Genomic DNA, 26646 nt, shown 5'->3' with positions numbered 1-26646 from the left:
ATTTTTTTTTTAATAATTTTGTTCTGTTTCATATTATTTGTTTGTGAGGTAGGCTTAAGGTCAAACTATAAATTCTTCTCAAAATATCAAACTATAAAAGTCATAGTTGTATTGAGATTTCAAGTAATCAATTAATTAAGCTCAATCCCCTTCAACCATTATGTTTAACTATCCCATTAAGAGAGTCCAAATTTTTACAGATTGTAATTTTATCCATAGGACTAATATGACTATTTTGTTACCAATTCATTGGCTAACCCACTCTTCTGCATTCCTTCATTCCAATTATTTTGTTTTTAAGTTTGGAAAGAGAAGAGAAGATATAATAGGTAAGTATGAGGAGAGGAGAGAAGAGGAAATGGGTGGAGAGAAGGGAAGATATCCCTCCTTTATTTTGACATATGAAAATTGTAATGGATGAGAAGGAAGTAGATACTAGATATCTCTTCCTCTATTTAATTAAGAGTGATGATAGGAATTAATTAGTACCATACATTTTATTATATATTTAACCTTTACAAATTGACGTGTGACCAATCAGTCAACCACTAAAAAATAATTTTGGGCTTCATTTGTTGCATTGGTGAAGTGACATCAATTATATTATTGTTACATCCGTTTGTAAACATTAATTATATAATAAAATTTGTAATAACTTAAACATTTCCCTTTAACTAGTTATGAGGTCAATCGGTGCCGTGAGTCAAAGTGTATTTTCTTAAAAAGAAGGAAAGATGCAGCATACCTATTGCTAAGGAAAGAAGAGATAATTGTGGGATTTGTTTGCTGCCAATAATACCCACGCAAGCTAAGGAAGATTCAAGTTGTAGATTGTTTGGGCCTTTTCCAACTAAAAGAATTAATGGGCATAATTTATAAAACATACCCAACAAAGAATTAATGGGCTTAATTCTTTATATAAATTTTTTTTTTTTTGAGAAAAAAATTGCAAATTCCATTAAAGAAAAGTTAAATCAGCTTGAATTGCAGCGTTGAAATTTGAAGGAACATGTTTCATCTAAATCAAAATACCTGTGACATGCTTATCATACTAATTAGGGATAGTAGTAAATTTTCTATTGGGGCCAATATATTGGACAAAGAATATGGGTTTGCATTATCAAAATCTCTTAAATAAAATATGTGGGCAACTTTTTAAAAAATTATATATAGAGAGAGAGAATTCAATCTTGATGAATCATACAAATATCTAGCCAATAATAATATTTTATTTATTTCTACGTATTGCTTAATCATGCAACTTTATTTAATTCCACATACAATGTATACCATATACTATGAGAACAAATAAATTACTTCTTCCACAACAATTTCATTATTTTCCTCCACAAATTGTTGTGGAAGCAACAATGATTGTCATGGTGTTTAATCCACAAATTATAATTATAAACAATAGTACTACAGACATACTAAACAAATTAAGAGCACAGTGAAAATAAACAAACAAACAAACAAACAAACAAACAAACAAATGAATGAACTGGCCCATTTCATAAATGCTTATGTCTCCCCTATCATTTGATGTAACTACTCATGAGGAATGAACCAACATAGTGTTTGGAGCTTGCACTAACTTCAACAGGGTGGCATGTCTGGTGGTGGTGGTAAAATATGTGCATTTCGACCTTTCCCATTTTTCACTACGAATGCCATGTCCATGTCCCATGTCATATGCCGATCAAAATGGCAGTGCAGAAACCAAACTCCTATCATCACAAAACATAAACAACAACATCATCATCATTTTAGTATTAAGTGTGAGGGGCAAAGGTTGCATCCTGAGCATTGGACAAAATACAAGACTGACATATGGTCAGATATGTATTATAGCTAATACTCTAATGTACTGGACACAAGTTAAACCTTAATATCCCGATTACTTAACGGAATCCAAAATTGACACGTGTTCAATTTTGAACACATTCACATTTAGTGTTCCAATGCATTGGACACAAATTGAACCTTAAATGCGAGTTATTAAAAAAGACATAAAAAAAAAAAAGTTTTAGTAGTTTGACAAACCAGGATTGTTGGCCCTGAATCTAATGGCAGTCCAGCCATCTAGGGGAACAGCAATGGTGTTCATAAAAGGAGGGTCAACAAGATTATATCTCAATGGGTCCTTATCCTTGTCAAAGTTTCCAAGACCCATTCCAACCACATAGAAACTATATCCATGGAGATGCATTGGATGATCATTCCCGCCCACCAAAGTCGTGCCTTGAAAGACAAGTTCCACAGTTGTGTTAAACTTCAGTATCTTAACCTTGGTCCCATGTTTAGGTGTCTCTAGGTACAATGGCAGGTCCTCAGCAGTGAAATTAAATAAATATGGTGGGAAATCTAGAAAATTAGTCCCAAATACCCCATTGACATGACCATAATAAGCTTGTAATATATCAATGTGTGGGTTCACAAAGCTTATGTTATTGACACTAGTGGCTAGTCAGGTCCCATTAGGACCTGCACATGAATTGTTAGGACATGGGAACGTGTTGACTGAGATTACAAAAGATAAACGTTTGGTTATGTTTATTGGAACACTGACTGGATGATTTTTATCGGCTAAGCTTTTGAGGCTACTTGTGAAACTAACTGAGGCATTGGTATTATTAAAGTAAGGAAGATTATTAGGTAGGGAAGGAGGTGAAGATGGGGTATAGTTTCCATTGTATTCGAGAATAGCAGTGGTGGTTGTGTTATCATAAGCAACACCAGGTGCAGCAGAGTATGCTCTAGCAGCCATGTAATAGTGGTCAAATTTCTGGTTCGCTTTCAGCAAAACATCGATGGTTTGGCCAGGGGATATTGTAACATAACTTGATTCCAGTGGCTTGGTGTAACTACCATCTGTTCCCACAACAGTGACATTGTGTTTGGCAATGGCGAAAAAGAGAATATCCATCACGGCAGAGTTGATAAGGCAGAGGAGATAAGTCTTGCCATGATCAACCTTTAGCTTGAATGTGTCTGCAAGTGGTAAATCGCATTAGTAGACTAACACTTTAGCCAAAAAGAGAAAACAGAAGAAGAGAGTTTATGGACACAACTTTTATACCATAATCTTTTTTACTACTTAAAAACGGTAATTGTGATCATGATATATGGAATAATATTAAGGTATATGTGAAAGTAACTATTCACTATTCACAATTGACAATTTGTAACAAAAATTGTGATAAATAGTATAGTCCTAAAAAAATTGATAAAAAAGAGAGAGTATCATTTGATAAAAACTTTTAGGGTATGTTTGGTAGACTGTAATAGGCGTTGTAATGTAATAATTATTCCTATGGTTTGGTTATTCTTTACTTTGATTATGTTTTTATTACAAAGAATAATCATTTCTTATGAATAGCCATTCTTCAAAATGAGGAATAACTATTCCTCTTTAAAATGTTGTATTAGCTATTCCTTAGTAAGTGCAATAATTTCAAAACTTAATACATTTCAAATAAACAAACTTTTCATATATATCTAACAATTATAAAAATAAAAAATCATAAAAATAACACATATCTCTCTTAAATTTAAAAATAAAAATTTTTAAGGAGATATAATTATATGAGTAAGAAATTTCCTAAAATAAATGTTAAGTTTCATTTTAATGTTATAACTCACAACCAAACTAATGAATAAGTTTAGTTATTACATTACAACATATTTTATTCCTAATAATAAATATTACAATTCTTATCGTAATCCTCATTCAGTGTACCAAACGTATCCTTAGTAACTTGACAATTGATTATTGCCTTTCTAAGAAGGATGAATTTTTTATTTTCTTTCTTAGGGCTAAGACGATGACTTTATTATTATAACCATCTTTAAGTATTACCGCCACTTGCATCTTATTGGGTTACAGTTAACCGAGTTTTGCCACTACTGTTTGAACTATGACATTTACCAATTGCAAGTAATTTCCTCAATAAGTCTAAGTATCGTATCAAATGTTATTATTTATCAATTTAAAATATATGGATCATAAATCAATGAGCCTTAATCCTTGAAAAAAGTTAATCATTTTTCATAAAAAAAGTTACTCACATTTAAATTAACTAAGTGGCACTAATACTAAGACGCCTTAATTTTGAATCAAAAAAACTACTCAATGTAATAAACCCCTCACACATTACAAACATATATTAAATCAAATCCGTGCTATTTTTTGTTGTTGTTTTTTTACTGAATGATCAACTACTCCATGCTTTAGGTGCTAAAAAAATTTACTAAGAAAAAACTATACTGGGGTTTGAACAATAATGGATAAGAAATATGATGATAAGTATTAGAAAATTGTTAAATAATTAAATTCATATTTTTCCTAACCATTTAAGTTTTTAAGTCAATTGATAATTTATCATTTGCAATCAAAACATGATTAAGAGTTTGTTTGGGAGTGCTTTAGGCCAAGGTCAACATAACTTGACTTGAATCTTTTATTTTATAGGTTTTTAACTTTGAAATTAATTAAGCCACTTACTTAACCTTAATTATAATTTAGGTGAAGAGGTTTGGACCTAAGGACGAATTCATAGAGGTTCAAAAATCAAAATTCCAGTCATTATGCTTATTAATTCATGTATAAAAGGAAATAAAGTTAATCAAGAGCAAGCTTAAGCCTATATGAAAAACTAATAAACCAAACCCCCATTATATGGTCCAGGTCTAGCTTGCTGGTGATAAGACCATGCTTTAATAAAAACTGATCACCGTGTACATTTTAATGTTCAACCCCTTGGACTAGGATATATACTGTCAAAGACATCGTTTCCTACTTCATTTTTTTTCCTTGGAAGTTGGGACACTGTTTTCTATGGGATTAGCAGTGTGTTTATCTTCTTACCGGTACTCTTCAATCTTCCTCCCTTTTCATTCTAATTAGTAACGTCAATCTTAGAAGCATTTGGTAGAAAATAACTGATTATAAACATTTTATACATATAAAACTTAAGGAATCTTTGACCTGGTTTTGAGCACGGATAAAGAACACCAGGTTGTCCATTGATAGTGTAAGCATCAGAAACATTAGGGGCTCCTCCAGTAAAAATAGCTTCATTATAAATTGCCAATATTTCTTGCTTCCACCACTCTCCTGCATAATCAAAGATTTCCAGTTTCATTTCAAAACATATTTTTCTGGTCAATTATTGAGAAGACTAATTTTATAATACCAAATATGATTGGAACCTCTGCATGAGTAAGAGGGAAAGGATATTTGGTTCCCTTCTTAGGATGAATGATTATAGCACCATGAACCGTTGCAGTATGAGCATGCCACCATAGGGTCCCTATTTCTGTGGAAAATATAATTTTTTGCCTAAACCTTCCACCCGGTTGTATGGGGCATTGTGTAATAATTCAGGGCCATCTGACCATGGATATCTCGGTTGTTTTACTCCATGCCTATAAAATTGAATAAAAAAATATATTTCGAAAAAAAAAGTGCACGGATCAGAATGATACCAATGAATAGTTATGTTAAAATTGCCCTGGTTATGGACATCAACAAAGATAGTATCTCCTTGGTGAACATGTAGTGCTGGTCCTGGAAACTGGCCATTTACTGTCAAGATGTTCTTTGTGCTGCACAGTCTCGTGTATGGAGTTTCTTTTACCTACAATCCAAAGTTTACACACATAGATGCTATAACTCATAACAAAGCATGTGTACATGTTAATAGGTATACAACTACGTACATGCATGCAGTGTGTGTACGTACATATATCTCTATTCTTTTTTTTTTTTTTTTCTAGGTAATTGTTTATGCAGGTGCAAGGGCTCGAACCCCTGAGCTGAAGGTCACTAAGGAGACCGGGTACCACTTGGGCCAACAGGCCCGGTGGTACATATATCTCTATTCATGATGTAGAAAATCAAACAATTGCATTTCATGAAATGAATAGTGAAATTTTATCGTATTAGTTACTTACCACAAAAGTATGATGAACATAAGCTTGGCAATGAATGGCAACGACAATTAAGACTAGCCAACTCAAAAATTTTAGGTTCAACCACATTTTTTTTTTTTTTTTTTGGGAGCGGTGGGAGGGGTGATGGAAACCTTTTTATCTTTCTTTACAGTATTGTAGTTTTTTAGTGAATTCCTTAGCTAGGTGCCGTTTATATAGAGACATGAGGCTAACAGGAAACGTGATTAACTTTACTGGTGAAGGTGGCATGGTAGAAAAAAAAAAATGGTTGATCAATATGAATGTAATAAATAGACCATCACAGTTTGCCATATGTACAGGATAGTTGTGAAAATAAGTATGAAATTGGTTGTGATTTTAGAATAACGTTCAGAGAAGCAAACATCTTTTCAATTTCAATTTATCACACAGGGTATGACATATAGCCGTCTTTTCTTCTCAATTGTTTCTTTTTAGTTTAACTTATTGTATAACTTAAATTATTCTAGCTTTCAATTATGTCTAGGTTCTCAGCCCCAAAAATAATCGAACTATGATAGGGTAACGGTACAGGTTGATGATAACTTGTATTTTCCCATGAGATAGATTTTCATTCTCTTCAAGATCAAGTTAAAGATATATAATGCTGTTGACAACGACATAACGAGTATTTTTTTTTTCTTTAATGTTATCGCATCTTCTAAAAGAAATTTCTTTAATAGAAATATCTTGATTTAATTTCAAGTTGATTTTAGAATTGGCAAACTAATTAATACTAGTCGCCACATTCACCTTTATTGGTACAATCATTTGAAAACAATTCTAACTAATACCCAAATATAAGAGACACATTAACTTACTATTTAAAGTAGCCTTTTGAAGAATTTACACATATTGTGCAACTGAGCCTTAATTTCTCATCAACGGTTAGAAATATAAACTGCAAATATATAAATAAAGACCATGACTTGAGAAGGACGCATTAAACTTCAAATTAGAGTAGTAATGTTACTTTCTCAATCTTTGCTTAGTTGTAATAATAATATAGAGGAAATTCAAAACATGGAAAGAAAATAAAAATTACAACAATTAATTCCATTATCTTTCATGCTATACTTTGTAATTGTACGGAATTAAGTCAACTCAATTTAAGTAGTTATAATAAAATTGGCTTCTACTATTCTCTATTCTATAGAGATATGAACTTATTGGATTTCTCAAACCCGGTATTGCAATAAAATGATTTATTATTGAAAATAAGAAACAATTAAGCTCATCCCTTAAAGATTTACCTCTTGTACTTGATAATTTCCATTCAAACTTTAAAATAGATTCTTTGCCTTACCTAGATGTTTTCCTTGTGGTGAGGACAAATAAAATGAGATAGGTGCTGCATGACCTTCAAAGCAAAAAAGCTTTCTTCTAGTCAAAAACAAAACTCGTCAAGAGGAGTAAGAGAGAAAGAAATTACTCAATGAAAAAACATAGTGAATGGAGAAAAGATTTTTGAACTTACAAAGATCCACACAAATTTTAGCCATAGGTGCAAAATGCCAAGTTAAGAAATATAAATATTGATCTACAGGTGCAATTTTTAAATAGAAAATAGCAATTTCATGAACAAAAACCCTAGCAACCAAATAGAAAAACTATAACCTTGATTTGATTTCTCATTTATCAATGATGGTGAGTGGAGAATAAGTTGACTTAGTCCATAAGAGTGGCCCTGAGTAATTGCTGATGGCAAGTGCCAAAGATAGTAAGTAAATCAAATCAAAGAAGGAGAGAGTATAAATTATTTCACGAAATCAAAGATCTCTTTACATCTCATAAAATTTAAAATAAAGAAGAAAATCTCTCTATAGCTTAAGAAACACAATATAATAAAATTAAAGAGAGAAAATTTTCGGATGACAAAATATTATAGATAATTTAAAAGAATTTTAGTTTAATTCCTGAACACCGCAACTCCATAAAATTCATACTAATAATAATATTTTATGATTGCACAGATTATTTTTTTAGAGTGGTTGATCTCAACATTGGCGTGCATTTAATCTTTCACTAAAAGCAAAGGGAAGTAGATCATGTGCATACATCTTTATGAGCAATTTAAAAGAATTTTGGTTTAATTCCTGAACACCGCAACTGCATAAAATTCATACTAATAATAATATTTTATGATAGCGCAGTTAGAATTTTGGTTTAATTCTTGAACACTGAATTGGAAATTGATTATATGAGTATTCAATGGTGAACAAAGTACTATGTCTTAATTAATATATAAACAAAACTAACCTTACAAAAGCTGAACTTTATAAGCTAAAATCTATACCGTGCGTTGTAGATCTTGAATGCTATACCGTGCGTTAGGTGTGTGTGCATGCAATTGTATGCGAAGAACATTTTCTGTCCACACCTGTTTAATTGAACTCACCAATTTTGATTGATATATAAGTTAGTGCAAAAATATTTAAGAAGCAGGCTGGATTGAGCAGCACTTACAACAACTCGTGTGAAGGACAAGTGCATGCAAGACATTCATGATGTGCCTTCCAGTGTAGGAGCAGTCGTCTGGAGCTGCACTTAGGATATGACGAGCCATCTTGTTAATTAGTACGTCACATGTAAAATATTTCAGTATCCACGGCGAGGAACAGTGCGGATTCTCCAGCATTAAATCGTTCTATGGCTTTATATTTCTTCACTTGAGAGAGGGGTAAGGTTGCTAGGGTTTTAAGGAGTTATAATGTTTTTATTTTTATTTTTTATTTTTAAAATATTGTGCTGACGTGGAAAATTATGGGCTTTATAGTTCTTCACTTGAGAGAGGGGTAAAGTTGCTAGGGTTTTGAGGAGTTATAATGTTTTTATTTTTATTTTTATTTTTTTAAATATTGTGCTGACTTGAAAAATTGTAGTACCAGCAAAGGTTTCGGTTTTATATATATATATATATATATATATAGATTATAACTTTGCTTCTAGCTTTAAAATTATGTTTTTTTTAATATCGATTGACGTTGTCATGCTCCACATGCAATGCATGTTGCTCAAAAGTTAGAAGTCACTTGGCACGTGGAATAGTTTTGTTACTCAAAAATCAAAAGTGAATCATTTGGAATGTTCTATCTGTTTGAAGTTTGGCCTGTCGAAAGTCGAATGGGTTAGAGATATATAATAAACATATTAGCCTAATGTAACATAGGAGGTTATTGTACTTCACATTCTTGTACATAATAAAGATGTAGCTCTTAAGGGATTCCTCCGTGGATGTGCTTAAGGTGTTCTATCTTCCGCATCCACTCTAGACATGGGTTCCTAAGCGTGCATAGAATAGATTGCTGTCCATTAATGGGTAGAGATTGCTCATAATAAATGTGTCATATTAGTCCTAATGTTAATGCCATAGGAGGTTATTGTACTTCACACTCTTGTACATAATAAAGATGTAGCTCTTAAGGGATTCCTCCGTGGATGTAAGCCAAGGCTGAACCACATAATCCTCGTGTTCTCGGTGTTCCTATTCTATGTTTCCTCTTCCGCATCCACTCTAGCATACACAACATGATATAACACATCGCGTTATTAATAATTATATTCAATAGTTCCTAAGAAAATCAATCCACGTGCATAGAATAGAATAATCAATTGCTTGGGAGGATGACCATTTTACTCTTATCCTTTAGTTGAGAAGTATGATATAATTAATTAATTATCAGTGGTGGCAGACGGGCACTTACTCCACCAAGATCTCATAAGAGAATTCCTTTCTTTTAATTGCTAAAAGGGTGTCATAAGAGACTCATAAATCATGTGTCATATAATATCTTTGCATCTTCGTGGGGTCCTTTTAAGTTCGCATGAAGTAAAATCACATTGAATGCCAAATTTTGGATTTTTTTTTTTTTTTTTTTTTTTTTCTTTTTGAATTGTCCCACACACAAAAGATGATAATACAAAAGATAACAGACATTTTTCGTATTCCACCGAGAAGTCTTTTCTAACCTCCCAAAAGTTATCCCTATGCCTCTCAATTTAACCCTTCAATTCTTTCCATTTTTTTTTTTAAACCCAATATTAGAATTTTGGTACATTATATTTTCTATGAATATATATAGTAGAATATATAACTTTATATATCAACACAATCAAAATAAATACTTAATACTATATATATATATATATATATATATAAAATAAAATTTAATTACAAATTTGGATGAAGTTTTATGTATCCTTATTATATGCATTAGATATGACTGTCATTTTTCTATTGTGAATTGAAGTTTAAAGCTCCAATATATATATATATATATATATATATATAGAGAGAGAGAGAGAGAGAGAGAGAGAGAGAGAGAGAGAGAGAGAGGAACAAATCATCGTATTATAGATATCTATTATCATAATTATTTGTAATATATATATATATATATATATATATAATTAGTATATATTTAGACCAATAAAAAAAAACCTGTGTATTTAAGAAAGAAAATTTGTGTTAAACTTTTTTGTAAATTGCATGAGCTACCAACTATATATATCATATTCTGTCAAGAATCTTGTAGTTTAATTGACATTTTTTTCATGCACAAAGTGCTTGAAGATCTAAGAAAAAATAATTTGAGTTGAAAAATTAGCAACATATTGTAACTATTTTTAGAATAAAAAAATTATATCATGTTCCAAAACAATCACAACACACCAAGGAAGTATCAATTTGAGTGAAAAATTTAAACATAAAAAGTAACAATTTCAATAAAAGTACAAAACCCATCACCCATGCTAGCCTAGAAGCCTTCCTTCTTCTTCATTTTAAATTGAGGACGTCCTCAATTTCAAATCAAAACCTACCCACACAAAAAGTCTTGGCCTCCCTTCGAATTATGGTCCCTAATAAGTAATAAGTCCACCAGCACAAAAAAGTCTTGGCAGTGGTGGCTCCAGAAATTTTTTCTAGGGTGGTCATTAAGAAATTTAAATTATACAATATTTAATAAAAAGATAACTATATTTCATTATCAAAGTTACAAGCTATATCACTTTCAAAATTTTAGTTAAATAAATTTTTTTTTGAATTTTTCTTTTTGTTTGTAAAAGCCCAATATATTGTTAAAAGGACCAAAGTTTGACTACAAACTTATTGTAGCCTAAGACTACAACTTTCACTAAATAAATTGATAGGCCAAGAATGTATTGACCCATTTTAGTAAATTAATCAATTAATTATACAAGTGAATTAATTAGATTCAATTACATGCAATGAGTGTGGTAGCACAAACAAATCACCAACTAAGTTAAATGCAGCGGAAAATAAATTTGACATAGATGATTTGTTTACAAATGGGGAAAACTACCGAGGCAAAACCCCACTGAATGAATTTAAAGTAACCACTCTCGAGAATCTACTATTATCAAAACAAGCGATTACAAATAAAAGGAACCTCAGTACCTAATACAAACCTACAGTTGAACCCTTACCCCAATACCCAATTGGACTTGTGATTTTGCAGCAATCTCTCCTTTTAATGTACGAATCCCAGTACGTGAATAACCAATGATGCACGGATCCCAGTACATGACTAACACACCAACTTGAGGAAGATGTTGGCTACAAAATTATTCAGTTCATCCAACAATGAAGATCAAGAAGCTCCTTGGTTTTGGTGCAAAGACGTAGTAGCTTCTAGAGAGAATATGATGAACTAGGGCAAAAATGTCTCCGGCCACAATATGCATGTATTATTACTTTGCATCACTTGAGATGGCCCTTAAATAATCCTTATATATATATCTAGGGTTGTGAGAAAAGAAACCCTACACAAATACTCATGGATATGCATGAAATCAGATCTGGAAATTCTAATTTCGTAATTCTCAACAGATACAGCTTCTGTCAAGCTTCAACATTAATCCTCAATAGATATAATTCTGTCAAGACATCTGTCGAGCTTTAATGAACATCACTTCTTCACTTATTTCTTGGTCAGACTTGCATGACTTCAATACTAAATTTGAACACTTGTTTCTTGAAGTACTAAACCCATCCTAGATCTACCCAATTACAAGTAAAGTGTGTTTTGTCAAAGGATTAGCCAATTACATCAAATATGCTCTTAAATCACATATCAAGTTTCATGTCAATCGGATGTTATTTACTATTTGATCTATAAACTTTTTTTGCATATAATTTTAGACTACAAAAACTCAAAAATTAAACATTTAATTGATGACATAAGCTATTTATTTTTTATCTTCTTGAAATTTTGCAAGTACGGAGGATATAAGAAAAAAAAAATGTAATCAAATTGTAGAATTGTTAAAATTCATATCCAATAAAAAAATATTAAGTGGAGTTGTAGCCTTAATCTACAACTAAGATTGTTGCTAAATTTTGTCTAAAGTTTAATTATATTGAACCTAAAAAAAATTTAGGGTGGTCACAAATTTTTTTTAAGGTAAGAAAAATCATAAAATTTTTAAATTTTATATATAATAATGATTTTTTTTTCCAGGCCAGGGTGGTCCTGTGACCACCCTGACTCTAACGTGGAGCCGCCAGTGTGTGTTGAAAATCCGTTACACTATCTGAGAAGACGAAAAAAATTTTGCCACAAATTTCAAAGAGAGATAAGAAAAAAAACATAGACCAAAGAAGTCAAACTAATTGAAGCCACATTTTGGCTACTCTTTTTTTTTTTTTTTTTTTTGGGATGGAAAGCACACACATTTACAATGACATGCCAGCTCCAAAACTGCTAGTGGCAGTTAGAGTCGTGGAGCCATTGATAAACACACACACCAATACTTTTGCATAGTTTGCCCAAACTTACTTCTTTTCAAAAAAAAAAAAATTCGTTGAATATTACTTAATATGAAATTAAAAGGAAAATATTCTTATAACAAAATGCAAAACCAAAAACAAAACTATGAAAGTAGGATATAGATTATAGACCTTTTCTTGTTGGGTAAGAGACAAGTCATCTTGGAATGTCTTGGTAGCCAAAGTGCAAACAGATTATGATCGACAATAGCAATTCTAAGATTTTCTCAGGGTACTTATCACAATGTTGATTAATGTTAGGTTTATAACGTTTTTAAAATATTTTTCTGATAAATTATAAGTGGTAAGTTGTTATTGATTCTTACCTAGACTTACTACTTACATCCAAGGTTTTCAGACCCGGACCGTTCATTGAACCGTAAAAGGGAGAGATTCAAGGTTTTTGAGGTCGAACCGAGGTCAAACTGGGGTCGAACCATGATGACGTCATAATTAATTTAATAATTATTTTAAATATATATAAAAATATTAAATTAGTAAAAAATAGAAAAATTAACTAAAATAGTCCAATTAAAACTATAAATCCATATTTTAACTATGTCTAATATATCCATCTATAGCTCAAATATGAAATATCTCTCCAATAATAATAATAATCATTTTTTTATAAAAAGAAAATTAAAAGCATCAGATTGTCTTTCCAAGTTCCACTTTCCAATGCTCACGTGACCAGCTGTCTAGCTCACATTCACAAACCTAAAAAAGCACTAGAAACAAAAGTGAATGAAATTAAAGGAAGAGATAAAAAAGCAATACAAACAAAAGCATATGAAGAAAGAATTGTGATGTTATATCCACAATATTTTTCGCAATATTTTTACAAGAATCACATCAAAATCTTATGTGGAAAGTTGTTACTAGTTCTAATTTGAATCCATCACTGAAATTATTTTTTTACTCACCAATATTAGCTAATAACAATTTATTACTTAAAATTTATTGTGAAAATATTGTAGTAGTATTTCTTAATTAAGATTTTTTATTCTTTATATTATTTCTCTTTCTTTCATTTCATTCTCCTCCACACATGTGTCCACTGTCTAGTGATCTCTATCCCTCTTCTTTTATTTACTTTTTCTCCTCAAGAACCTTAGAACATTCCAGCAACCTCATTTTCTTCACATCAGAGAAGAGAGAGAGAGAGAGAGGAGAGAAAAAAAGCTGGGTCAGATCGCCGAAAGGACAAGCCGGTGGAGATCAGCGTTCACCATGCCCACTGCTGCCTCACCGTTGTTCATCCTCCTCCCCACCACCAGACTGAGTCAGATCGCCGAAAGGACAAACCTGTGGAGATTGACATTCACCATGTCTGCTGCTGCCCCACCACCGTTCGTCCTTCTCCCCACCACCAGACTAGGTCAAATCGACTTGTTCTTCTAATTTTTTTTTTTTTTCCATATTTGCTTGTTCTGATTCAACGTTATTGTAAGAATTGGATTTTGTTTTGTGTTTTGTGTTTGGATTATGTGAGACGTTTTTTGAGAGTGAAGCAAAGAGACTGAAACACTGAAGCAAAGAGACGTTTTTTGATCCCAGCAGTTTTGTTTCTTTTTCTTTTTTTTTTTTCTTTTTTTTTTAGTTTTTTTTTTTAGGTTCAGATTCAAAGGGAACTGTGAGAAGTGGTCTGATCACGGTTCTCAGAACCGTGCAATTGAACCGCGGTTCGAACGGTTCCTTGCTTTTTTGGCACTAGACCGGTTCTTAAGCTTAAAAGAACCGTGATTGTGAGAGGTTCACGGTTTTCCTGGTCGGACCATACGGTCCCGTCCGGGTTTCAAAACCTTGCTTATATCGCTTTTTTACTTACTAGTAATAATTTGCTATTTAAGATTTGTTAAGAAATTATTATGAAAATATTATGATGTTGCATTACTCATACTAAAATAGACTTTACAATCTCAGCCAAATAAATAAAATATATTGACGTTGATAATATTTTATTCAACTATCCATGTCGAGATATAGACAAAATGATGTTATTATACGGCAATCCATCTAGTAGGTTTGAAAAAGCTCAACGTTATTGGTACTAAGTACTATCATTATTTTCATAAAAAAAAAAAAAAAAAAAAAACTATCATTATTATTACTGTTATTATTATCACGATCATCATTTTAATTGGTTCTTTTGAGTATTCTTATAAATGATAACTTGCCACAAGATATGTAACGGACTCCCTAATTTTTATATTATAAATTTATAATACTAGGAATTTGTTGTGGAAAATTATTGATCTTAGTTTATATTCAGATGAATTTATTAATAGAAGGGGACATATTAGATAACGTGTTGATTAATGTATTTGAAAGTTATATTTCAAAATTTGTATTTTTTTTTAATTATTAATTTGTTGTATATCTTTTCATGCATCTAAACTTAGCTTTGAATCTCCTTCAATCGGTTTTCTTCTAAGACTAATTGAAGAGCTCATGGTATAGTAGTTGCATTAGCTATCAATTGGGGGTGGCAAAAGAAGCCTAAACCCATTTGTCCACCCAAATCCACCCACTCTAATTAAACCCAAACCCACCCAATTATTAGTTGAGTTAAATGGGTATCAACCCAATTAGACTCATTCAACCCCATTTAACCCAAAATCAATACAGCCCAAATTCAACCTAGCCCTTCCCAAAAAAAAAAAAAAAACCCAGCCCTCAGGTTTCACGAGGGTTTTCATTTTCCCTCATTTTCTCGGCTTCCAATCACATCAAAACTCTTCAAAGCTTCAACAGATTTTTGAGTTGTTTGCCAGAATATTCACGCTATCTCTTTCCGGTCACTCCAGCACTCATCGGTAAGCTTCGAATCTCGGATTTGGTTCCTCTCTTTAGTTACTCAAAAGTCTTCTTTTGCTTTCCTTCGTTTTCTCCGTTACCAAACAGTTTACATCTTCTAATTTTGTTCGATTTTATCTTTTCTAATTTCGATTGCTTGAACTTTTTTTTGGTAATTTAAATCTGTGAAAGTAGTTAGTATTTGCATTTCGAAAGGTACTGGGTTAAGAATAGAGTAATACAGAGAAATGCTGTTCGCCCAAAGCTTTAACAATGTTGCCATCAGAAATTCTAGCCACAGTTGCAATGGTGGTGCTTAAGGGATTAAGAGTTGCATTAACATTATATTTGAATAATTCATTTTCTTTTAATAAGAAAACCAGTAGGTTTTATTGAATAAGAAAACAAAATTAGCCAAAATTGGCTAGGAGAATAGAATTAACATGTGGTGGAACACCCTCCGTCTACACCATTAAATTTTAATAATACTTAGAAACGTATAAGACTGGTTTTTTTAAGTATGCCTCAATTTCAAAGTAAGAAAGTCTTGGCCTCAATTCTTTTGCATATATAGTTTGCACAAACTTAGGAAGGGTCCAATAAACTTATTAGGAAGGGATCCCTTCTAATTACCACTAGTACTTTTGCAGTTTTGCACAGTTTGCCATAACTTAGGAAGGATCTAATAAATCTAAGAAAGAATCTCAACTATCACGCATTCTTGATGTGATAATCACTCCACATGTACAAAGTTCTTGTGAAGTGTGGGAGGGTAAGGTTCGGAATTCAAGTCTCTAGGAATGAGCTTCACACATACATATATATTTAAATTAGATTAGAGTAGAATTTATATCTTGTATAAATAAACAAAAAGAACTCAAACATATTTTATTTTGTTATGCTGTCAAGAAAATGATCTTAGCTTGTAATATTTAGAAGGATTTAACACACTCAGCATGTGGAGATGGATTTTCAATTAAGGCGGAGAGGGGGACAGCTTTTAAAAAATTCCCTCCTCTTTCAATTTTCATGAAAAAAAAAAATATATATATATATATATATATAGATATATAAAGCTTAAATTAATAATTTCTCTCTTCCAAGTTCTAACTTAAATATAATTAATTTTAAAATGTGGCACCCAAAATAAAAATTCTGCTTCTGCCGGTAAACCTTAAATAAGTCCGCACCTAACAAATTTGTGAAATGTAGTGTGTGTTTGGCAAAAATTAAAGAGTCAGCTTATTTTACTATTCAACTTATTTTTCCTACTATTCACAGGCCTCACTGCACTTTTTGATACTATTCATTCGTCCTACTGTATTATTTCAGCTAACTTCTACCTTTATCTATAGTACTTTCAACAAAAAGTTTTCAGTTTCAGCAAAATAAGTAGATCACAAACAGACCCGTAGTGTGCGTTTGGCTCAGCTTAAAAAAGCCAGCTTATTTTACTATTCAACTTATTTTTGCTACTATTCATGGGCCCCACTACACTTTTTGTACTATTCATGGGTCCCACTATAATATTTCAGCTAACTTTTACATTTATCTACAGTACTTTTAACAAAAAAAAAATTCAGTTTTAACAAAATAAGCAAATCCTAAACAAGCCCTAAAGAATCCAGTTATGGTTGCAGACTTACATTTGCCTACATTTGGTACTCATAATTGGCTAGAACACTTGCATCTTCTTAATTAATTTCTTTTATATCATTTGAAAAGAGAGAAGAAATTATTAGCTTAAGCTATGTGATTATGAAAGCATATTATGTGTACTGCTTTTTTAATTTTTTAATTATCAAAACCAAAAATTTATAATAAATTATTATAATGATTGAAAATAAATATGCGATTTCTTTTAAAATTCTTCAAATCCTTTGTAGTAAAATTTTATTCAGAAATATATTTTAAAATTTTTAAAAATAGTAATATAGTTTCATATAGTATAAATTATGTTAGTGATTTTAATGCATTTACAATGAGTCACATAGTAGAAGCACGTTATACAATTTCTAATATTTATATGGAGAAAACACAACATGCATGCCATGTGTAATGATTACACAAAATCACATAACATGAACACAAATTCAGGAATAATAAATATTTAATTTATTAGGTGTAATGCATATTTTTTTTTAAAGAATATCATACTTATGGATAATTCATTTATTTGCACACGTAAATTGATTGTAATTATGTGTGTTTTCTTGATATTTATGAACCGTTTGGCTTTATTTTTTCAAAAAATAATATTTTTATTTAATGTAATATTGAATGCTAGAGTAAAATTCTATCTCAGATAAAACGAAAAACAAAAGTACCCACTCATACGATTGTAGCGCACGTGATTATTTGTTGACAAAACCATTTTCATTAAATGATGTTTTTATATATTTTGGAAAAAGAAAAAGGTCAAACAATGCATAAATATCACGAGGACATGTAAAATAAATTTGTGCATGTGAACTAATGAATTATTGACAAACATATATATATATATATATATAACTCATACTTCTGTTATTTTAAAACCTGCCCTCTTTTCTTTTGTTTAATGTTTTTAACCTGTACTTTTAATCACACGTTAAGAAGACCTTTAAATAATAACCTAGACTAACCAAGACCTACCATTAATAGAAAAGAAAGGAAACAAGGCAAGCGATCACAACTTCACAAGTCCCAATCAAACAGAAATTTATGACTTCCTTCATGGTTCAGGTTATATATCTTTTAACCATTGAAGGAAGAAAGAGGGCATCATGTAACTAGCTAACATATAATTTTATTTTCTATTTCGCGTGTGGACTGCTATCCATGCATTTTTAAATTAAGTAATGTAAAAAAGATCAGTCCCAGCTGTTTTAATTATATTTTTATTTTATAGTACTCAATTAAGTTTTTACTTAGACGCTTCAATGGGATTCCCACATATGCAATTGATAGGGCAAGCATTAAAGTCTAATGGGGATTAGAGTTCCACGTTGTGGACAATTAGCGAATACCACACAGCAGCCATGTGGTATTGACTATATTATGGAAGCTAAGGCTTAGACTACTATTTAAAAAGCATGAATAATTGAACAAAAATGATGATGATAGCCTTAAATATGACAAGCATGCTACCTTATACTATTATTATTGCTTATCTACACTAAGGATTGGCACTAATGTCCCACCCAATTATTCATTATATACACAAGTTGAAATATGTGCTACTTAGTGATTAGCCCCCCACCTCTTTTGTTAGCTGAATAACAGTACATGGAGCCTTTTTGATCAAGAAGATATCTCATGAGACGGGTCTTTTTGATCAAGAAGATATCTCATGAGACAGGTGTTGAGGACCATTTTGGCAAAAAGAAAAAACCTAACGGCAAGAAGAAGCCCAACAATATAAAAGGGGCGAAGAAAGAAGAATTAGCAAAATAAGAAAAACCATTAATAGGCCCGAATGGTAGGAATAATAGTATACAGGCCTACAAAATAGTAAAAGGGCCCCAAAGAAAGCAAATGGGCCCAAGGGAGTCCCAAAGAAGGAAGTAGTAAGCCCATGGGAATCATAAGAAGTAGAAAGCAAGCGAAGATGGGCCAGAGGAGTCCAAAGAAAGGAATTAGTAAATGGGATTGGTTCAAAGTCCACTAAACTTAAAAGTAAAGGATATGGTAATTGGGCTGGGAAAGCCCAAAAGATTTATCAAAAGCTCATGGGAATGTAAGAAGTAGAAAAGAACGATATGGGCCAAGGAGGCCCAAAGGAATGAAACGGGCCGAGAATGCCCAATGGAATGAAACAGGCCGAGAATGCCCAAAGGAATAAAAGGGGCCGAGGAAGCCCAAGATGATATGAGAACTGACCCAGCAGAAATACTGGGTAATGTAAACTGAGGGAAGGAATAATACATAGCCAGCCCAGAGGAAGCCTAGTGAATTCAAGTTAAACAATATCATGGCAGAAATAATGCAGTGGCGTGACAAGAATACCAGTCAGCCCACAAACTGGAAGTAATAGGAGACAGGGGCTGAATTAAAAAAGAAAAGGCCCATGCCCAAGCAACACCCAGCCCAAAGAAGAAGCGAGATGCGAAGAATGAAGACCTAATGACTCACCCACGCCACAAAAGGTTAAACAAGCAACATAACATGTAAGGTTGAATTTATTCAACCATCTAATTAGCTTTATTCCGTGCCAAATTTGCTTGTATTTTAGCATTTAGTAACCCTGTATTTAGATGGCTTTGATGTAAGGGTAGTGAGTGAGATAGAGTGAAGTTTGCTCAAGAGTGTGCAAGAAAACAGAGACTCGCGGCTTGGCCTCGCGGGTGACTTGCGGCTGCAAGCCGCCAGACGCAGCACACGTGCCAAGCATGCCGGAAGGTGAACAGTCATGCTAGCTGGAGTACTACAGGACAAAACAGGACAACTGGCCATACGGTTATCTCGCGACTGGATCTCGCGACTTAGTCAAGCCGCGAGCCACCCCTGTTTTGTAAAACCTGACGTTTCACATTCCTCTCACACTCTAGTATAAATACCCCTTTTACCCACAAATGTAAGAGAGCTTCCAGAGAGAATTTTGAGAGAGAAACCCTAAAGAAAAACAAGATTGATTCACCAACAATCTATACATTAGAGTCTCTTCAAATTCCTCAACTCTCTTCCTCTCCATTGTCAAATCCTTGAGAGGCATTTTACCAAACCTTGTTCTCACCATTTTCATTACTGTGAGAGAGCTGTTTGGATTACTGGGAAGCGGTTAGGAAGGAACCAATCTTCATTGGTTGATCTACGGTCTAGTAGCGGAATCCGGGAAGTTAGAAAAGAAAAAGGTTCGGCGCAACCTCGTTGGAGCAAGAAGCTTGGAGGGCTTAGGTGCACTGGGTAGACTAGGCTTGGAAGGTCTTTTGCTGCCCATGTATCCCAACTATATTTTCTAGTGGATTGTTTACCGCTTGGAGGGCGGCGGAGAGGTTTTACGCCGAGGGCTTCGGTTTCCTCTTCGATAACACATCGCGTGTTGTCTTTGTGTTTGCATCTTCCTTCCCTTTTATCTTTGCCTTTTATTATCTGCTGTGGGTTGAGATTTTAATTTGGCTTAGTTAGTTTTTCCAATTCCATATTATAGCTTATGTTAAGTTTCCGCACACTTGTTGTTTGACATAATGCTTGAATTGGTTAAGTTGTAATTTGGGGTCTAAACGTTCAAGGGTATTTATACACATATTTGAACTTTCAGTTGGTATCAGAGCGGGTACACTTGTTGTGGTTTTATTACTTAAGTGTGATCCTAGACCCCTGTGTTGTGGTAGCTGTTATGGAAAATACCATGCTGAATTGTAGCTTAAGTATTTGTGAAAATCACTCTATGCATATGTCTGAAGGGTGTTTTACTAATGATCTTGTAGAGTTGTTAAAAACTAAGAAACATGCTAGAGTATTTTTTCACATGCTGGAATATTTTGAAAATCAGAATCATGTCTTACACAGTAGCATATCTGAATCTAAATCATTGATTAAGAAATATAAAAGAAAGAATAGAATGTTGTGTGAGATGATTGAGAGTCTGAAAATGAAAAGTCAATCTGAAAGAAGCATGAAAACTGATAATGAATTTGTGTTTGAAGGTCAAGAATGTTTGTCACATGTGAGCTTATTTGTGCATACCTCATTGAAGGTGTTTAATGCATGTTTGTGGTATCTTGACAATGGGTGTTCTCGCCATATGACAGGGGATAAGTCACTGTTTAAGACACTCAAAGAAAAGGTTGGTGACTATGTGACCTTTGGTGATGGAAGTCATGCTCAAGTCCTAGGCAAAGGAACCATTGAGATACCTGGTTTACCGCTGTTGAAAGATGTGTTGTACATAAAAGGGCTGAAGGAAAATCTACTGAGCATCACTCAAATTTGTGATGATGATTTCCTGGTACAATTCTCTAAGAAGGGATGCTTGATCATCAATGAAGATGGGATTCAGGTTTTGGAGGGAAATCGGACTACAGATAACTGTTATGGAATAGTTCCTACGGCACCCATATCGTGTAGAAGTGCTCGTGTGGATATGTTGGAGCTGTGGCATCATAGATTTGGGCATGCCAACTTCAAACAAGTAGCAAAAGTGTCCAAACTTGAAGCAGTTGAGGGACTTCCTAAGTTTGGAAAGGTGAAGAAGACCGTTTGTAGTGCATGCCAAATAGGGAAGCAAACAAAGGCAAGTCATTACAAGGTGAATGTGATTGCCACTTCTCGGTGTTTGGAGTTACTTCATGTTGATCTAATGGAGCCTACCAGAATTGAAAGCCTAGGGGGGAAGAGATACATTATGGTCATTGTGGATGATTACTCAAGATACACTTGGGTTGAATTCCTTAGAGAAAAATCAGAAGCATGTGAGAGGTTGGAGATTCTGTGCAAGAAACTACAAAACGAAAAAGGGGTCCCTATTGCCAAAATTAGAAGTGATCATGGGAGGGAATTTGAGAATGCAAGATTCGAGTCCTTCTATGAAAAGAATGGAATCAAAAGAGAATTTTCAGCCCCCAAAACTCCACAACAAAATGGAGTGGTAGAGAGAAAAAATCGAGTGATTCAGAAGATGGCAAGAGTCATGTTGCTTAACAAGCAAATACCTCAAAAATTTTGGGGAAAAGCTGTCAACACCTCGTGTCACATTGGTAATAGAATATTTTTCCGAGTAGGTACAAAGAAGACCGCTTATGAGATTTGGAATGGAAAGAAGCCTAGAGTGAAGTATTTCCGGGTGTTTGGAAGTAAATACTATATCCTAAATGATCGGGAGAATCTTGGGAAGTTTGATGCGAGAAGTGATGAGGGTATTTTTCTTGGGTACTCTACTACGAGTCGAGCGTATAGAGTTTTTAACAACAGAACTAAGACTGTGATGGAGTCCATAAATGTCAAGATTGATGATGCCTTATCTAAGGTGGAGATGATTGATGATGTAGAAGGGCCGAGCACCAAAGAGCCCGATGTTGAGGTAGAAGCTCTGGATATAGAAGGTGAAGAACCTACACCAGAAGTAGAATCGACTCCCATCAAACCAAGAATGGAAACGAGATCGATGTCTAGAACATCAAGTCCTCTTACTCCTCCGGAAGTTCATCCTCCTATCTCTCGAAGTGATGAAGTCTCCACATCAAAGAAGCCATCTTCAAGAGTAATCAAGAACCATCCGGAAAGCAACATCATAGGGTCTCTAGATGAAGGTCTTCGCCTCAGAAAAGGAAACATCCTGTTAGCCAATCATGTAACATATCAATGCTATCTTGCGCAGTTTGAACCAAAAAGGGTTGAAAAGGCTCTTCAAGATGAGAATTGGGTTGAGTCAATGCATGAAAAGTTGAATCAGTTTGTGAGGAATGATGTGTGAGAACTTGCTCCAAGGCCTGAAAACGTTCATGTTATAGGCACAAAATGGATTTTTTTTTAAAAAAAAACTGATGAAGATGGAGAGATAATTCGAAACAAATCTCGGTTAGTAACTCAAGGATACACTCAAGTAGAAGGAGTAGATTTTGATGAATCCTTCGCTCCTGTGGCAAGACTCGAATCCATTCGAATCCTCATGTCCATTGCATGCACTTTGAATTTCAAATTTTATCAAATGGATGTAAAGTGTGCATTTCTGAATGGATATCTAAATGAAGAAGTGTTTGTTGAGGCAGCCAAAAGGATTTGAGGATCCTCACTTTCCAGATCATGTATTGAGATTGAAGAAAGCCCTTTATAGCTTAAAACAAGTGCCTAGAGCCTGGTACGATCGGCTTACACATTACATTCTAGATAGAGGATTTAAAAGAGGGTATGCCGACCGAACTCAGTTTGTCAAAAATGATGAAGATTATCTTCTTGTGGCACAAGTTTATGTTGATGACATAGTGTTTGGGGCAACCATTGAAGATCGTGCTATTGAATTTTCTGAGGAGATGAAGAAGGAATTTGAGATGAGTATGGTGGGGGAACTCACATTTTTCTTGGGTCTTCAAGTCAAACAACAGAAGGAGGGTATATTTGTATCACAAGAGAAGTATGCTAGAAACATTGTCAAGAAGTTTGGACTAGACTCCAAAAAACATGCCTCCACTCCCATGAGCTCATCCACTAAACTGAATGTTGATTCTTTTGGAGTAGAAGTAAGTCCTACCTTATATAGGAGTATCATTGGGAGTTTACTCTATCTTACAGCCAGTAGACCGGACATTCCATTCAGTGTTGGCGTTTGTGCCAGATATCAAGCTAATACGAAGGAATCTCACCTGACTGCTGCTAAGCGAATCATTCGATATGTGAATGGTACTTCAAACTATGGTCTGTGGTATTCAAAAGACTCAAATGCTTGTCTTGCCGGGTATTCAGATGCTGACTGGGCTGGCAGTGTAGACGATCGGAAAAGTACTTCAGGCGGTTGTTTCTACCTTGGTAACAATCTTGTCTCATGGATGAGCAAGAAACAAAATTTCGTGTCTCTATCTACTGCTGAAGCAGAATACATCGCCATTGGAAGTTGCTGCACTCAGTTTCTTTGGATGAAGAAATTACTTCATGACTATGGAATTCCTCAAGAAACGATGTGTGTCTTCTGTGACAACACCAGTGCCATCAATCTTTCCAAGAATCCGGTCCAGCATTCAAAATCTAAACACATAGAGATACGTTACCATTTCATTCGGGATCTGGTAGAGGAAAGAGTTGTGTGTCTTGAGTTCATACACATCGACAATCAAAAGGCGGACATCTTCACCAAGCCTCTCGATGGTCCACGATTTGAATCACTCCGTAAGACCATTGGTGTTGGTACAATTCCTTGACTCTCTTATGTGATGTGTGCTTCACATATTTATAATATGATAAGCTTGTTTGTGTTGGGGCACACACTACTTTGTTAGCTCTTTGTGCAGCTTGATTATTGTTTGTTTGTCTATTTGTGAATACTGTTGCTCCTTCTTATGTTTGTTCAATCTTTTTCTTCTTTTATGTCAAAAATCCAAAAATCACATAAAAAATTAGAAAATCAAAAAGTTTGATTGACATTGTTGAGCTTTTGTCTCAAAACTTGTTTTGCCTTGTACCTTTGTGCTAATGGTTTTGTGCATTTTCGAGCATTGCTTGTCTCTTTGCACTCATATTACTGTGGGAGAAATCTTGAAATCTATGTGATTGTTGTAAATAGATCTTCAATCTTGTCATGAATGATTAGTGAATGGTTATGATGATCTTGAGACTTGCATAGACTTGTGTCTATATATCTTCCCACTCTTTATTTTTGTTTTTGCTAAGAAGAGCTCACCAAATGTAAATCTCCAAATGAAAAGAGATTTTGAGCTGCAAAAGCCTGTTGCACATTCTAATATTCGACTAGGAAAAAGGGTAAGCGACCTTATATAAAAGAGAATGTTTATTCAAAAAGCCAAAGGCTTGTTCATTAAAGTGAAATATCAAATATCACTCTCACAATGAGAGGTGATTGTCTCAAAAGATCAAAATGATCAAATGTTATGTTTGAAAGTGGAGTCAAATGTAAAGCTCCAAGATATGTTATCAAGTTTTGTGGGAGGTCATATATACATATTTCTATAATTGAGATGGATCACTTGATCTAGTGCTAATTGTGTATGCCTTGGTTGAATTGATCATTGAAGCTTCACATTAGACTAAGGACTATCTCATTGTTGATATCCACACACAACACACAAGTTTATATTCAATAAATGTCATATTCATTTGTGTGATTGTACTTGATGAAATGTGTTTTCACATGCTCAATCTTTGTTAATTCAAGCACAAAAAGATTTTTGAGTGTTTTAGGTGTTTTTGGAAAGTATTTTGTTTGAAAAATCTGAAAATTTCAAAAATCCAGTTTTGCCCTGTTTTGGCGACTCAATCGCAGGTATGTCAAGTCGCGGGCTTCAGTCGCTTCTTCGTGGGTTATTTTTGGCTACTTGTTCGCGAGTGGAAGGTCCAGTCGCGAGGGTTACTCAGAGATTTTCGCGGCTCAGCTCGCGACTCACTCACGGGTAGACCTTCCAGTCGCGAAAAACACTTAGAAAATTTTTTTTTCAAACTTGTCTTTGAGTGTTTTGGCGGCTTGAACTGGCGACTTTGTGGCGTGTTTTGGCGGCTTGAACTGGCGACTTTGTGGCGACTCACTTCAGTTGCGAAAAACGCGTATTTTGGCAAAAATAGAGGCAGTTTTTAAATTTTTTTGTTTCCCTCGATCTTTTTGTGACTGTTCATTGTCTCTCTCATTTGCTCTTACCCATTCACACCGTGCCTCCATTTTCGATCTCCATTTTTGCCTCTTTTCAGCTCAAAATCCTCAAGTAACAAGTATGGGTTTTCTGTCTTGACCTCTATTCTACTTGTTTTTGTGTTTTTCCCTCTGAATTATTCACATTTGTTTGTGATTTTGAGATGGGTTTTTAGCTCGACTATTACTATTTGTCCATGCTTAGCTTATGGAAGCTTTTGTTTCTGTTTTGAGCTATATTAAATTGTTGGTTTTGTTATTCATCATGTGTTTAGCTAGGGTTTGCTATTTGTTGGTTTCTCATCTTGCCTGATCCGCTGTTGATGTGTTGATTCAAAATGATCCTGTGTTGAATGTGTGTTTTTCTCAGCTAATTGTGTGGTTTCATTCTGACCCTCTCTACTGTGTAGCTACATTTGGGCCATTTTTGTCCCTCATTGCTATTTTCTGGTCATTTTCATCTAGCTATTAGGGGTTTTTCATTATCCCTAAATTATCACTAACCCACTGCTAATAAAGTCTGTTGGATTGTGTTCTGTCATTTCCTCTATTCATGATTCAGACTAGACATATCACCATTCAAGAAAGCAGCTGTGAAAGGAGGCAGTTCCAAAGGGAAGGAACCCGTCATTGATGTTGATGATTACCCACCTCCAACAAAAGAGACTCGTTCCTCATCAAAGAGATTCGATCCCAACAAGTTCAGATCCTATGCAGCCTATCAGTCTCATGAGAATTATTTTCAAAATGCTACACCATTACTAGAAAGAACTGTGGATCAATCATCACTTTATGACACTGACATTCCGAAATGGTT

The 26646-nt window shown here is 33.8% G+C and overlaps 1 pseudogene; it reads right to left on the bottom strand.

Moving 5' to 3' along the window:
• Positions 1-1472: 1472 nt before the first annotated feature.
• On the bottom strand, positions 1473-6044 carry LOC115962204 (annotated as a pseudogene).
• Positions 6045-26646: the final 20602 nt, after the last annotated feature.

This window comes from Quercus lobata, chromosome 9, assembly GCF_001633185.2.
Source record: "Quercus lobata isolate SW786 chromosome 9, ValleyOak3.0 Primary Assembly, whole genome shotgun sequence".
Classification (NCBI taxonomy): domain Eukaryota; kingdom Viridiplantae; phylum Streptophyta; class Magnoliopsida; order Fagales; family Fagaceae; genus Quercus; species Quercus lobata.
Note: the sequence above shows the minus strand (reverse complement) of the source record. Positions and strands in the feature narration are given on the sequence as shown.